This window comes from Symphalangus syndactylus, chromosome 16 (genome assembly GCF_028878055.3).
Source record: "Symphalangus syndactylus isolate Jambi chromosome 16, NHGRI_mSymSyn1-v2.1_pri, whole genome shotgun sequence".
Lineage (NCBI taxonomy): Eukaryota > Metazoa > Chordata > Mammalia > Primates > Hylobatidae > Symphalangus > Symphalangus syndactylus.
The window spans coordinates 53,655,700-53,669,524 of record NC_072438.2 but is presented as its reverse complement, the minus strand read 5'-3'; the positions used below and the strand labels follow the sequence as shown (position 1 = coordinate 53,669,524).

Sequence of the window (13,825 nt, the reverse complement as noted above, 5' to 3'; positions counted from 1 at the left end):
TTGGCCAAAAAAAAAAAAAGTTTAAAATAAAATTCTGTGTATCTCAATTAAACGTAGCACAAATAAATTGGATGTTGTACATATTCTGCCAAAATGGAATAGATTAATGTCAACTTCCAAATAAAATTTCTTTCTAATGGTCCTTTTTATCATATTTAAAATCAATTACAAGACAAAACTGGCATTTGGTCTGCATTTTTGTTCCCCTTGTTTTGAGGCATTTAATGCCTGACACATTCAATTCTTTCATACCAGCTTTTGATTTTATTGTGATAATTTGGTTTCACGCATGATTCATGTACTTATTCATTCATCCAAAAAATATTTACAGGGCATTAAACATGTGCTATGCATTGAGGTATACACTGGGCATGGAGTCTAGTTCAAAAACATGTGAGTGCAGACAGACCCTGTCCTAAGGGAGTCTACCATGTGAAGATGAGCCCATGTAAAACTTCCATTGTATGCAGGACTAAGACCAACCTTATTTTCATGGCACATGGAATTGTTCATAATTTTTCTGCAACCTAGCCTTCGAGCCTCACTTTTGTCCATCCACTCTATGTACCGTATTTTATAGACAACATACTGTCCTATTTGCGTATCTCCTTGACATATTTTCTTTTAAACTTTCTTGACTTTAAGAAAGCTGGTCTCTCTTGTAGAATATTTGCATACCCCCTTTATTATACATTAAGACCTAGTTCTTAACATAAACTCTTGTATGGTTCCTTCTTTGATACTCATATTTGGGTAGAGTTGGCCTCTCATGGGTGAGTATTTCCACAGCTAAGAGTAGGGACTTTCTACTTTTTGCTTTTACTGCATGTGCTGTATTATAATTATTTTTAAATTTAGTCCCCTTCTTTACCCTTTCCATCACAACATTTGATAGCAAAAGTATAGTGCAAAGCTGATTTAAAATTTTATTTGAATCAACGAATGCTACGGAAGGAGAGAACGGACTGATTCTAAATGAGGAAAAGGGAGAGATTTCTAGGAGTAAGGGTCCCACTTTACTTAAAATTGCACCACAACTTAAATATAAGTCCAAAATTAGTTGTATATACAGTAATCAAAACATTTGACTCATTTATACTACTACTAAAGGCCAAGAGAATGACACCACATTGTTCCTTTTCCTCAAGAGGTTTAACCAGCTTTCTTGACTTCTTTCTCCCCAGACCCTATATCCTAAAGAACCAGGGAGCCTCCTGAAGTAAAAGTAATTTTGAAATCTGTCAGTGGTTTTAGGCTCTTAGGTATAATTTTACAAATAACCAGTATACAATCAACATAATCCCATGTGAGTTATTATCCTCAAAATGCGATTAACATTTTCCTTAAGATTTCTTCTAGAAATATTTTTCTAGTTATTTGATTTTTATTGCACTTTAATTAGAAATAGGTCCCCATTCCTTGAAAATATAAAGCAAAATAGCATTCTTTTTAAACAGCCCCTTAAGTCTTTTAAACCCTGAACGTAATTTAAATATAAAAAATTAAGTAAATACACAATCTTTTTTTATTATATTCCTCCTTTGATAATCTCTGAATGTAGTTTCCTGAGTAAAATAGAATATAAATATTCTTAAACCAAATCATGTAGGCGAAATTACAACTAAATGCTTTTTCTGTAATCACTAAATAAGGCATTTAACTAAGAAGCTTGTTTACAGAAAAGGAGTGTTTGGTTGTTTTTTTTTTTTTTAAGTGATTTTAATGCTCATTAAAGCAGAGCATTGACAACATTATACGTCTCAGTTTTGAATACACTTGCAGAAGCATACACAATTCTGCTTTCATCCTACAGTGCCTCTCTCTAAGTTTCCTGCTCTGCAACTCACCAGCTCTACAGAAACTTTTCCCCAGGTGCGATGACTGAGAAGCATCATTTGCATCTCTAGCATTTAAAGGATGAGCCTGGGCTTCTGCAAGCACCAGACAATGAGCAATCCACTCACTCAAAAATGGTTATTAACATGTTTTAGCATCAGCTTTATTACCTGTATTTAGAAGGAGAATTATAATTTTAATGGTCATTATGAACTTCCTCCATTAGACAGATATATTTATTTAGCTCAAGGAAAGAGACAGGAACAGACTAGTGATACCTTGCCTTTGGGGCATTCATAAGTTATGTGTGCCAGAGCTCAAATTGGAGTAATGAAAAGTCCAACATAGTTCATATTTTGTCTTTGGAACAATGGAAATCATTCTATTCTCTACAGCAGTGATTCTCAGCTTTTCTTCTGTTTAATACATCTGAAGAATATAATCAAACTCCTATTTCACAGCTGATACAGTGACTCTTTGAGGTCTTGATGTGGGTATGTATGCCCTTGTTATTTGAGAAGCACTGCTCTGTAACTTATGTAAATGCTTGCTTGGTTTGTTCTTTGATAGAATTTTCAAAACCAAGAAAGAGATTCCTTACCTTCGATGTATCTTCACAGTCTTGCTACCTATATTGCCAAACGTGGAGGGGAGTACTGTATACTTTGTATTACCCTAGAAGTCAGAACAACTTGGGCTAATGAAGGGAAATCATTGGAAACCAGATTTTTTGCCCTTAGTTAAGAGCTGTCTAACAATAACATCTTTTCGATAATGGAATAAGATCTTCTAAAGTGTTCCTAAAGTGTTGAATTTTCTTTCAATGAAAATATACGAACAGCCACTAGGTGATATCTATTCGAGGTTATTATGGAATAAAAACATGGCCCATTAGCAAAACTCTGGATTGACATCACAATACTGGGCATCATAATATGGTACAATATCACAGTGTACCATCTTCTCCACCAACACTTCAAATTCTCAGACAATCATCTAACCTTAGGCAATTTATACTAGCCTGAGTCATAGTGAATGTCAATTTTTACTCTTTACACACCTCTACACTGTTGTCAGATCTATATGAGATAATGGATATTAATTAAAAATCTAGTCACACTGGATACTGTGAAATCTAAAACAACTACAGCTTTTTATTATAAGTCAGTTTCAATACACTACCCTATCAGGGCACTGATTTCCAAAAGTAATAATAACAAGTAACATTTTGTAGAAACCCTAATTGGGGGGAAAAACAGTTCCAAATGGCAGGTACCCCCAAGGTTTGGGGTTATTCCTCTGTGAGAATGACAAAGTTTCATGATAAAATGCCAACACAGTTATGAGCTCTTTAAACTAGGTACACTGAATCAATAACTCCCCCAGAGTAAATGATACCCATATTGATTTGGGGTAGGGAAGGAAGACCTAACTCCAGGGAAGACTTGGAAAATTTTAATAAAGTTGAAATGGAAATAAAGAGAGAAGGAAGAAAGAAATTTGACTGAAAAACACGCGTGTGTGTGTGTGTGTGTGTGTATGTGTGCTAAAAACTACTTTCCAGGGAATCTTGATAGTTGTCAGCGATAGAGAAATTACTTATGGCCCTTGTGTCCAATGCATTTCAATTTAAGAAGAGGCTGTGGAAAGGCGGCATATATGCCGCTAAGTATATCCCAACTTGGCAAGGCTAAATGAGTGATTCAAAACAAGGTGCCAGTGGAAATTTTACAATCACAGATACTTGTAAACTGATGCTGAGTTTCTGACAAATAAGCTTGAATACTCAGAGATCTTGAGTTAGAGAAAGGCTAATTGTGAGCCTAAGTAATCCAGGATAATCTATAAAATTACTGGCTTGTGTTGGGAGCTATATGCTGTTTTTAAATGACTTATACCTAGGTCACGCTGAATATAAATGTTATTATGACATCAATAAAAGAATAAACATCCAAGGTTAGTCTCCATTTTAATTCTCTTATCATATTCATTCATTTATTCACTTAATATGTATTAAGCACCAACTATGTGCCAAGCAATGTTCTAGGCACTAGAGAATCAGCAATGAATAAAACAGACAAAATTCTATGTGCTGGTTGGACTTACATTCTCATGGAGAGAGACAGATAATGAACCATATAAATATGTAAAATATATGTAAAATGGGAGAAGTGTTGTGGCAGAAAAATGAAGCAAGAAAATTGGATAGGAAGTACTGAGGACGGGAATGGGGGGTTTCAATTCCAATTCATTTGCAGTCACGGAAGATTCACTTGATTAGGTGTTACTGGAGCAAGGACCTAAAAGGCACAGAAGTGAATCCTGCAGCTCTCTGGAGAAAGTGATTTTTCTGTGTAGAGACACAAAGCTCAGAGTCCTACAGCAGAAGCATGCCTGATGAGTTCTAGGAAGAGCGAGGTGGTCCCTGTGGCTGGAGCAGAGTGAGAAAGAAGCAGGAGACAATGTCTGAAAAAAATTAAGGAATAGGCCATGTTGGACCTTGGAGGCTATTAGGAAGATTTTCGGTTTTACTCTGAGAGAGATAGGAAGGTACTTGACTAGCTTCTTGCTTTTGAGTAGAAGACAGACAGCATCTGATTTTTGTTTTAGGATCACTCTGGGTGCTATTTTGAGACTGGAACGTAGGCAATCAAGGGCGGAAGAAAGTAGACCCAACTGTAGTAGTTTTCTACTGCTGCTGTAACAAACCACCACACACTTAGTGGCTTAAAATGATACCATTTTGCTACCTTACAGTTGTGTGCGTTAGATGTCTCACTGGAGTAAAATCAAGGCCAGTGCAGGGCTGTGCTCCTTTCTGGATGGAGGCTCTGGGGGAGAATCTGTCTCTTGCCTTTTGTAGTCTCTAGTGGCTGCCCGCATTCCTCGACCCAGGGACCTTTCCTCCGTCTTCAAAGTTGGCAGCATCACATCTCTGACTCTTCTTCCATTGTCACATATTCCCTGACTTCCTCTGACTCTGATCATTATTCCTTCTTATTACATCTGGGAAAAAGCCTTCATTTTTAACAACCCGCTTGATTAGACTGTGCCTACCTGGATAATTCAGGACACTCTCCCCATCTCAAGGTCCTTAAATTAATCGCACCTGCAAAGTTCCTTTTGCCACATAAGGTAACATACTCACAGGTTCCGAGGATTAGGGCATGAACATCTCTGCAGGACGGGAGGCATTATTCTGCCTACTGAACCAGTTTACTGCAATCTACCTTCTATTTATGTTACTGTTATTGGTACATTTGCCTCGTTCTCTTTTTAAAACCACAAACACTTTGCAGGGTTCGGCTTAGTGGGTCTATCTCACTTCAGTAGTCATGTCTTATTTCCAGGACTTTGTACTTCCTTCTTTGGCCTGCCTCACTACCTACTTGGCTTGGCGTTTCCAATACAATCATTGGGAAGGAAAAAGTAATAATGGAATAGCAAAATACTTCTAGGACCTGAAAGCAATATAGGGTTTGGAAGGCTGTGTGTTCTCTCTGCGTAGGAATTTTTAAATTCACAGTGGCATGAGCACAAAAGGAGGAAATCACTGGAGATATATTAAAGTATGGAGACCACCATCTGTGTGAAGGCAGAAGGACAAACCATATGGCATATGGAGGTATGTCTCCAACTCCACAACTCCATGACAAAAGTCCTTAAAATAGAAGGAAGATGGGATCAATAAAGAAGTGAGATACTTGTCATTATCCTACTCTGCGCACTTTATATTTGGAAAGATTTTGCATTGTTCCTCAAACATATGTTTAGTCTATCAGATGTTTTTAATGCCCAAGATAAAAGTTTAAATTAATATACAGTAATGATTATCATTTAAATTCCAGGTAAAGACTACCGATGGCTTATGGATTATGCAAGTGATTGATATTTGAAATAAAAATCTACATTGAGTTATCAAAGATAATAGTCCCTTCCATTGAAGAATAAGCAAAATTTCCAAACACTTCATTAATATCCACATCAGTGATATTTCAAGAAAGACTAACTCAGCAGTGTCAGCTAATGAAAGTGAATGAAGAATGTGAAGATTAAAAGATCAGTATGAATCAAGAATTAATTTGTGAATTTCATGAGTCATAAGTGCCCCTAGTGTTTCCCGGGCCTCACCAAGGCTGTAGGTACAAATAGTAGAGTTGCCATCATGTTCCAGCCACTCTTGGTCCCCATCTGCATGTGCCGGGTAAGTTCTTACACATACACATGAACCAGGCTTCTCCGATGTAGCCATTATTTGCCAGGGACAGTACTTTTCCTCTCTTCTTGTTCTGGGCCTTTCTCCATGGCACTGCAGAATCATTCATGTATTGCTGCACCCACAGACTACTGTTGCTCTTCCCAGGTTTTGCCATCTCTGAAAGGTGCCCCCGGTGCTTCTGCCTGGTCTGTCATGTTCCCTGGCACTCTATTGCATTTGGGAAACTGGTGTTATGAGAGTTGCTTGGGGTTCTAGTAAAATGAGTAATTGCATTAATTCCTCATTTTTATATAAAATCTGTTAAAGGGATTCAAAAGCATTGTGTCCTATGTCTTACTACATTTTAGTGAAATGACTTTTTAAAGTTTGCACGTAACAGTCCTATTCCTTACCAAATCTTCATTCAAATACTGTTCTGTCTCAGGAATATTTTTTCTCTTTTCTGAGCCAGATTTTTCCACCTGACATTTTGTTTTCTTTCTTCAGGTGTCTCCTCAAATTCTCTTTCAAGTTGAGTCCTAGCAGGTATACTTTACCAGTTCAACAGACGTACTCAAGAAGATTCAGTACTAATAACAGATACAGCTTAAGCTAAAGCTTGGACATCTCAACACTTGTATAAGGCCTCAGTCTCTTGTACCTGTTTTGTACTATTAATTAAACAGCAAAGTTTCTTTTTCTTTTTCTTTTTTTTTTTTACTTTTAAGTTCATGGGTACATGTGCAGGTTTGTTACACAGGTAAACGTGTGTCATGGGGGTTTATTGTACAGATTATTTCACCACCCAAGTATTAAGCCTAGTACACATTAGCTGTTTTTCCTGATCATCTCCCACCTCCCATCCTCCACCCTCTGATAGGCCCCAGTCCATGTTGTTCCCCTCTATGTGTCCAGGTGTTCTCAACAGTAAATCTTAACACGTAAGAATTAACTTTTTGGGCTGGGTGTGGTGGCTTATGCCTGTAATCCCAGTACTTTGGGAGGACAAGGCGGGTGGATCACAAGGTCAAGAGATCAAAACCATCCTGGCCAACATGGTGAAACCCCGTCTCTACTAAAAATACAAAAATTAGCCGGGCATGGTGGTGGGCACCTGTAGTCCCAGATACTTGGGAGGCTGAGGCAGGAGAATCGCTTGAACCTGGGAGGCGGAGGTTGCAGTGACCTGACATCACGCCACCGCACTCCAGCCTGGGTGACAGAGCAAGACTCTGTCAAAAAAAAAAAAAAAAAAAAAAAAAAATAACTTTTTCCATTCTTACTTTCTTTCAAAACTGTAATTTAAAAACTTTTGTTCCCTACCATTTTTTCCAGTCATAGCCAAAGGAGCTTCCCTGGTTGAGGTAAGGCTAGAAGAGAAATATTTCCTGCTTGCCTGTTAGAACATCACTCCCTCCTTGGCATCCTCTTGCCCGCACCAAGAGCCACTGGGAGGATGTTATGGAATACTAGGGGCTAATGAAAGGCAGTGGTGATCACTTTTCAATAGCTTCCTACTAAGGTAGAAATGGTGGCAAATGTATAAAGCTGCTCCATTCATTGGGATGAGTCTATATAAAGAAAATGTTATATTAAAATCTTATTTGTTACCAATAGGGAATTTTAGGATAATAAATGGCCTTTACACATTACTCAACTTGTATCTTAAGACAGATTTTGCCATAATAATTTGCGCACATTTGTGACGTTACAGGTGCCTTATCAACTCTTAAATTTCAATGCAAATGTTAATAGGTACAAATTAGTTTTCTTCCAAACTTCCTACTTAACACTTTTGATTAAGAACTTATTTTTGAGTCTTAGATTCCCTTGCTATTTCAATTAAGTAGTAACTGCAGAGTGTGATAAGTAATATAGTTTTTTTTGCTGTACGCAGAAACATATGGTGGTACAAATAATTACTGACTACAACTTTGCAATATGCCACATTCTGGCAAATGGAAGTATCAAGGAGTCAGAACCAATGGACAAGCTTGTGGTTTTGTTTTGGGGAGGAGGAGAATGAGCAGTACTTATTATAGAGAACATTGCTAATTGATTATCCAATAGATTAATATACAATCTGAAAATAATATTAGAATAATGGACAGCCACTGCAAAATATAATAAATAAAAATGACAACTTTATCTTATGGAGGAAGCATTCCAAGAATATTCATATTTAATGAGGATTTTGGTTAAGGAACAGGTAAATCATAGAATCTGTTTCGGAGGTGGTTAGTCACATGCGTCTAAAAATAATACAGGTAAATTATAACACATTTCCTTAATACTAGGAAAGAGAAACTATTCTTCAGTCTAATGGTATCCAAACATGAATCTTTTAGGGAAATTTTCTCCAGAAATTTCTGTATGTGAATTATCAATTAACTTAATAAAAGAGAACAATTTCCTGTAAAACCAAGTTGTGTGAGAAGTTATATGACAATGATAAGCATATTACTCATCTCTTTTTGTATTTCTTAATCATTATTTGAAATAACACAACAATGATTATAGTTATATTTTGCAGTAATGTAGGAAACTGGTATGCCGGCAGGACGCGGTGGCTCACGCCTGTAATCCCAGCACTCTGGGAGGCCGAGGCAGGTGAATCACGAGGTCAAGAGTTCAAGAGCAGCCTGGCCAAGATGGTGAAACCACATCTCTACTAAAAACACCAGAAAATTAGCCAGGTGTGGTGGCAGGCACCTGTAATCCCAGCTACTCGGGAGACTGAGGCAGAGAATTGCTTGAACCTGGGAGGTGGGGGTTGCAGTGAGCCAGTGAGCCAAGAGAGTGCCACTGCACTTCAGGCTGGGCGACAGAATGAGACTCTGTTTCAAAAAAAAAAAAAGAAACTAGATGCCAACTGATATCTGCAAATGTGACCTCAGATTCACAAATTCCTTCTTTCCTTTATTTATTCATACAAAAAGTGTTTATTAAATTCCTAACAGGTGCCAGGCCCTTTAGAATTTCTGGGAATTGGCTGGGTGCAGTGGCTGATGCCTGTAATCCCAGCACTTTGGGAGGCTAAGGTGGGCGGATCACCTTAAGTCAGGAGTTCGAGACGAGCCTGGTCAACGTGGTGAAACCCCACCTCTACTAAAAATACAAAAATTGTCCAGGCATGGTAATGCGTGCCTGTAATCTCAGCTAATTTAGGAGGCTGAGGCAGGAGAATCATTTGTAACAGGGAGGCCAAGGTTGCAGTGAGCTGAGATCATGCCATTGCATTCCAGCCTGGGCAACAACAGCAAAACTCAGTCTCAAAAAAAAAAAAAAAGAAAGAAAAATAGAAAGAAAAAGAAAAGAAAAGAATTCTTGGGAAATATTGGTGAGCAAATGTAAATATAATGTAAGCACACAAATTAATACATAATCACGGTAAGAAATGCTATAAAGAAAGGAGTTATGAAAGATTAGGGGGAGATACTGACCCAGTCTGTGATCATGGGAAGTATCTTTGAAGAAGAAATATTTGAACAGAGATACATGAGTGTGATTTAACCTGGAAAAAGGAGAAGGGAAATACTGTGCAGAGAGAAGCAATTGTGTGTACGAAGACACAACAGCGGGAGGTAGCTGGTGGAGGCCGGTGTGGTGGAGGGCAGAAAGCCAGGGCAGAGGCGTGGAGTGCCAGGAGGCTGTTGCAGGAGCCAAGGAAGAAGTTGAAACGCCTAGAAAGAATTCAGACTTTATCTTAAAATCCACTACAAGGCAGGGAAAGTTGCAATCAGTGTATGCAGGTGGGTCAGGGATTGGGGGAGTGCAGATGAAATTTGCACATTTGGTAATAAACTAGAAATGGAGAGGTGAGAAGAGAGCACTTCTAAGCTGGAGCAGCTTCTGGGGTGGCTTCTAGCTGGAGGAACAGAATGAATGGACAATTGTGACATTCACTGAGCCAAGGGGTTGCTTGCAGGGAAGAGTCACAGAAATGGTTCTCACTTTAGTTCCTAAAATTTAGTGAGCGTTTTTAAATGGGCTGCTTTTCTGAGGAATTATTTCTGTTTTCTAACACCTCAATATATTTTACATATTTATTAATTATGCTGTATACCATCATGTTTTGTTTTTTCATTTTGGAAAAATAAATCCTCTTAAAGCCAATATATCAGAAAATTTAAGAGAAGTTAAAAGTCAACATCTTGAGTAAAAAATAAAATATAATGGTAAATAAATATATATATTTTTCTGAAATAGTGACTTTACTGTCTCCCAACGGACTTTTTTGAGCAGGATAATTACTTGTTGTGGAGGGCTGTCCTGTGTACGATGTTTAGCAGTATCTCTGCCTCTACTCATTAGATGCTGGTAGCAAACAGCCCTCTCCTTAGATGCGACAACCAAAACTATCCCCAGACACTGCCCAGTGTTTGCTGGGGGCGGGGGGAAGGGGAGAGCGGCGGAAGTTGCCCTATGGAATAACATGAGCTGATGACATTACAATGTGAGTAGTACTATTGAATTACACAGAACAAGACCAGAGTATAAGAAGTGTATATTCTTCGAGGAGATGATGGACATTGTATGGAAATGTTTCATAGAAGAAATGATATTTGAGGTGGCTCATGAAAAAAGAGTAGGCAAATGCTAGGTAGAAAGAAGCTATCCCAGGCCAGGCATGTAGGCCTCAAATTGCATAGCATTTTAAGACTGACAGCTCATTCTACGCTGCACTGGTCCGTACTCTCTAGGCCATCCACACTCGCCTTTCTGATGTCCACACCTTTAATGTATTAGGTTCTCTAACATTTAGCAATTAGAGAGGTAAAGCTGTTTTTTATTTCCCTACTTCCTTAAGATCAATAGAAAGGATCAGCTTAAGCCAAGATCCCTGTTTTTAATTCTTGAGAGAAAGAAAGATAATCACCGTGAGAGCGTAATAGTTCCAAAAGATTCTAATACACTATTTCCAGCGCCCCAGTGATTTATCGAGTGTTGTGTCTGCCCAAGTCATCTGCTGAGGAGATCTCATTGCAGTGTTTAAATTTGAGTGATTTTCACTCAATTTCCTCACTTTCCCCTTTTATCCTACTATCAGATTCCAGTTTTACACAATTTCTCGTTTTGAACACTTCACAACCCTAAAAATGTCTTCATATAACAAGTTTTGAGTAATTTTGTAATCTAAAATAGATGGAATAGAATCCTATTGTAAGAAAAGCTGCTTACAATTGATTGCATTAGATATTTTCTACTTCATACAATTAATAGCATGTCATTCAAACCCCTTTGATAACAAGATATAAAAGTAAACAACTTATTTTCAATTTCCTAGCCCTCAGTCAGGTAGTATATGGCATTAATAACTTTCCTAATCATAACAGTAATTGTTTTATATTCAACAAAAAAGTCTGATAACATTAGCAATTTTCATCCTGAGAAAATGTACTGAAGGAAGAACAGTCCCAAATGTGATAGAACTAAAATTACGTTAGCCAGAAGTCACTTTCTAGTATTATAAAAGGAAAAGTATAATTTCTGCCCTAAATTTGTTACTTGCAGATAATGTGATGAGAACTGAGATCTTTTCAATGATTTTTATTATGGTTTAAAGGGCCTAGATTTATTTTTTAAATGTAATTACTAGTGAAGCTTTATTTTCTTAATAATATTCTATTTTCATTATAAGTCCTGTTATCCTCCCAAATTTTAATAGCATAAAAGATAACCATGGCATATATATTAATGATTTTATATCCACCAGACAAAACTAATCATAAATTTGATCATTGATTATCTGAATATTTTGATTGTACTATTCGATTATAATATTTGAATCTGAATATTTGAATTCTTAAATTTATTTTTGTTTCTTCTTCATTTGGAAAATATGATGTGCTTCAGAACTCCTATTTAAATCCTCCTAATGTGGTTTTGAAATATGAATAGATAGAAAAATGCTAGAGAGAGGAGAGAGAGAGATGTGCTCTCATTTATTCTATACCTAAATTCTGTGAAGCGCATAAAGTAGAGATTTCAATGCTAATTTCCAAATGAGGAAATAGTCTCAAAATGTTGACACATAGACCACTTTAAACTGGCACTTTGAGGTAGAGCTGGACTAGAATACACTGCCATTCATTCCCTAGTCAAGGCCTCAGTAGGTCCCTGTACTATTGCAAAACAGCAGATTATGGGGATACACCGGGGCAAGAAGGGAGAATGGTGAACTCATCCTCGGTAGTAAAATCTAAGGACACAGTTCACTGAACCACCTCAGCACCTCAGTCAAAACAGACTGCAAACTAGAGATCCCCAAAAGGAAAAACATTTAAGGTTTTGGAGGTTTTTCCCCATCTCCTCTTCATCTTCATTGTTTTTCAATTACTGTAATCAGAGGCAAACACATAAAAATTTATTTGTGCTTCAAATGGAAAAGATGGAGTGATCAGATCATAGCCATTATGTAGGTTTGACAATAAACATTTTAAAAATCCTGGGAATTGGCCGGGCGTGGTGGCTCACGCCTGTAATCCCAGCACTTTGGGAGGCTGAGGTGGGCGGATCACGAGGTCAGGAGATAGAGACTACGGTGAAACCCCGTCTCTACTAAAAATACAAAAAATTAGCTGGGCGTGGTGGCGGGCGCCTGTAGTCCCAGCTCCTCGGAGAGGCTGAGGCAGGAGAATGACGTGAACTGGGAGGCGGAGCTTGCAGTGAGCCGACATTGCGCCACTGCACTCCAGCCTGGGCGACAGAGCGAGACTCCGTCACGCTTGTAATCCCAGCACTTTGGGAGGCCGAGGCGGGCGGATCACAAGGTCAGGAGATCGAGACCACGGTGAAACCCCGTCTCTACTAAAAAATACAAAAAATTAGCCGGGCGTGGTGGCGGGCACCTGTAGTCCCAGCTACTCGGAGAGGCTGAGGCAGGAGAATGGCGTGAACCCGGGACGCGGAAATTGCAGTGAGCCGAGATTGCGCCACTGCACTCCAGCCTGGGCGAAAGAGCGAGACTCCGTCTCAGAAAAAAAAAAAAAAAAAAGAGAAAAAAATCCTGGGAATTGGCAGCTAGAAGAAGAAAAGTCTAGCAGATGGAGTCCCTGATTTGCACACAAGACAAAGAAGTCAAAATAGGTCCAGGAAAGGTTAGCAATGATAATCATATTGCATCTTCTTTCTCAAAATATAGTATTTATTGTCTTTCCAAGCAAAGGTGGGCCATGTAAAGGTTGACTATAGCTAGAATAAACTATGGCTAACTGGTTTTTTTGGAAAATCAAGCAGTCTGATGGAGTGATGGACACAGCATGGTCTTTGGAAGAGAATATCAGCTGGTAGTAACGGGGATGATACATGATTTGTTAAATAGTGAACACAAGAAGAATTCCCTGCTTTGGAGCCCTTGTTATATAAGCTGGCCTTCTCAATGGCACAACTGTAAAGAAGAGAAACAACTTTTTCTCCTGGTACCAAGTACAGGCCTGGATAGGTCAGCCTGCTTCATGCTTCTCCAGCCTCATTTGTAGCACTTTCTTCTTGTTGTCTAAGCCTGGCTGTGCAAACAGGCCAGGCTGTCCTCCTGGTATTTTGCATTGGCTCTTCCCCCGGCCTAGCACCCACAGTCTTTATCTTGCTAGCTTTCTCATTCTTCAGGTCTCAGTGTAAATGTCACTTCCTTAGAGAGGCCTCCTATATCTCCTGAATTAAAATTATTTTCTTTGACCCAGATGCTTGTGTCTCAGTCTCCTATGTGCATTATTGCATTTGTTATTGTTTGCCTCCCTTCCGCAAGGGCAGGGATTATGTGTGTTTCCTCATCTCTGTCCCCGGCACCTC

The 13,825-nt window shown here is 38.5% G+C and overlaps 1 protein-coding gene across 3 annotated transcripts in view; it reads right to left on the bottom strand.

Annotated features, from left to right (window-relative positions):
* GABRB1 (gamma-aminobutyric acid type A receptor subunit beta1) overlaps positions 1-13,825 on the bottom strand; it is a 434,372-nt gene that overhangs the window by 328,954 nt on the left and 91,593 nt on the right. The gene's annotated exons all lie outside the window — the stretch shown is intronic.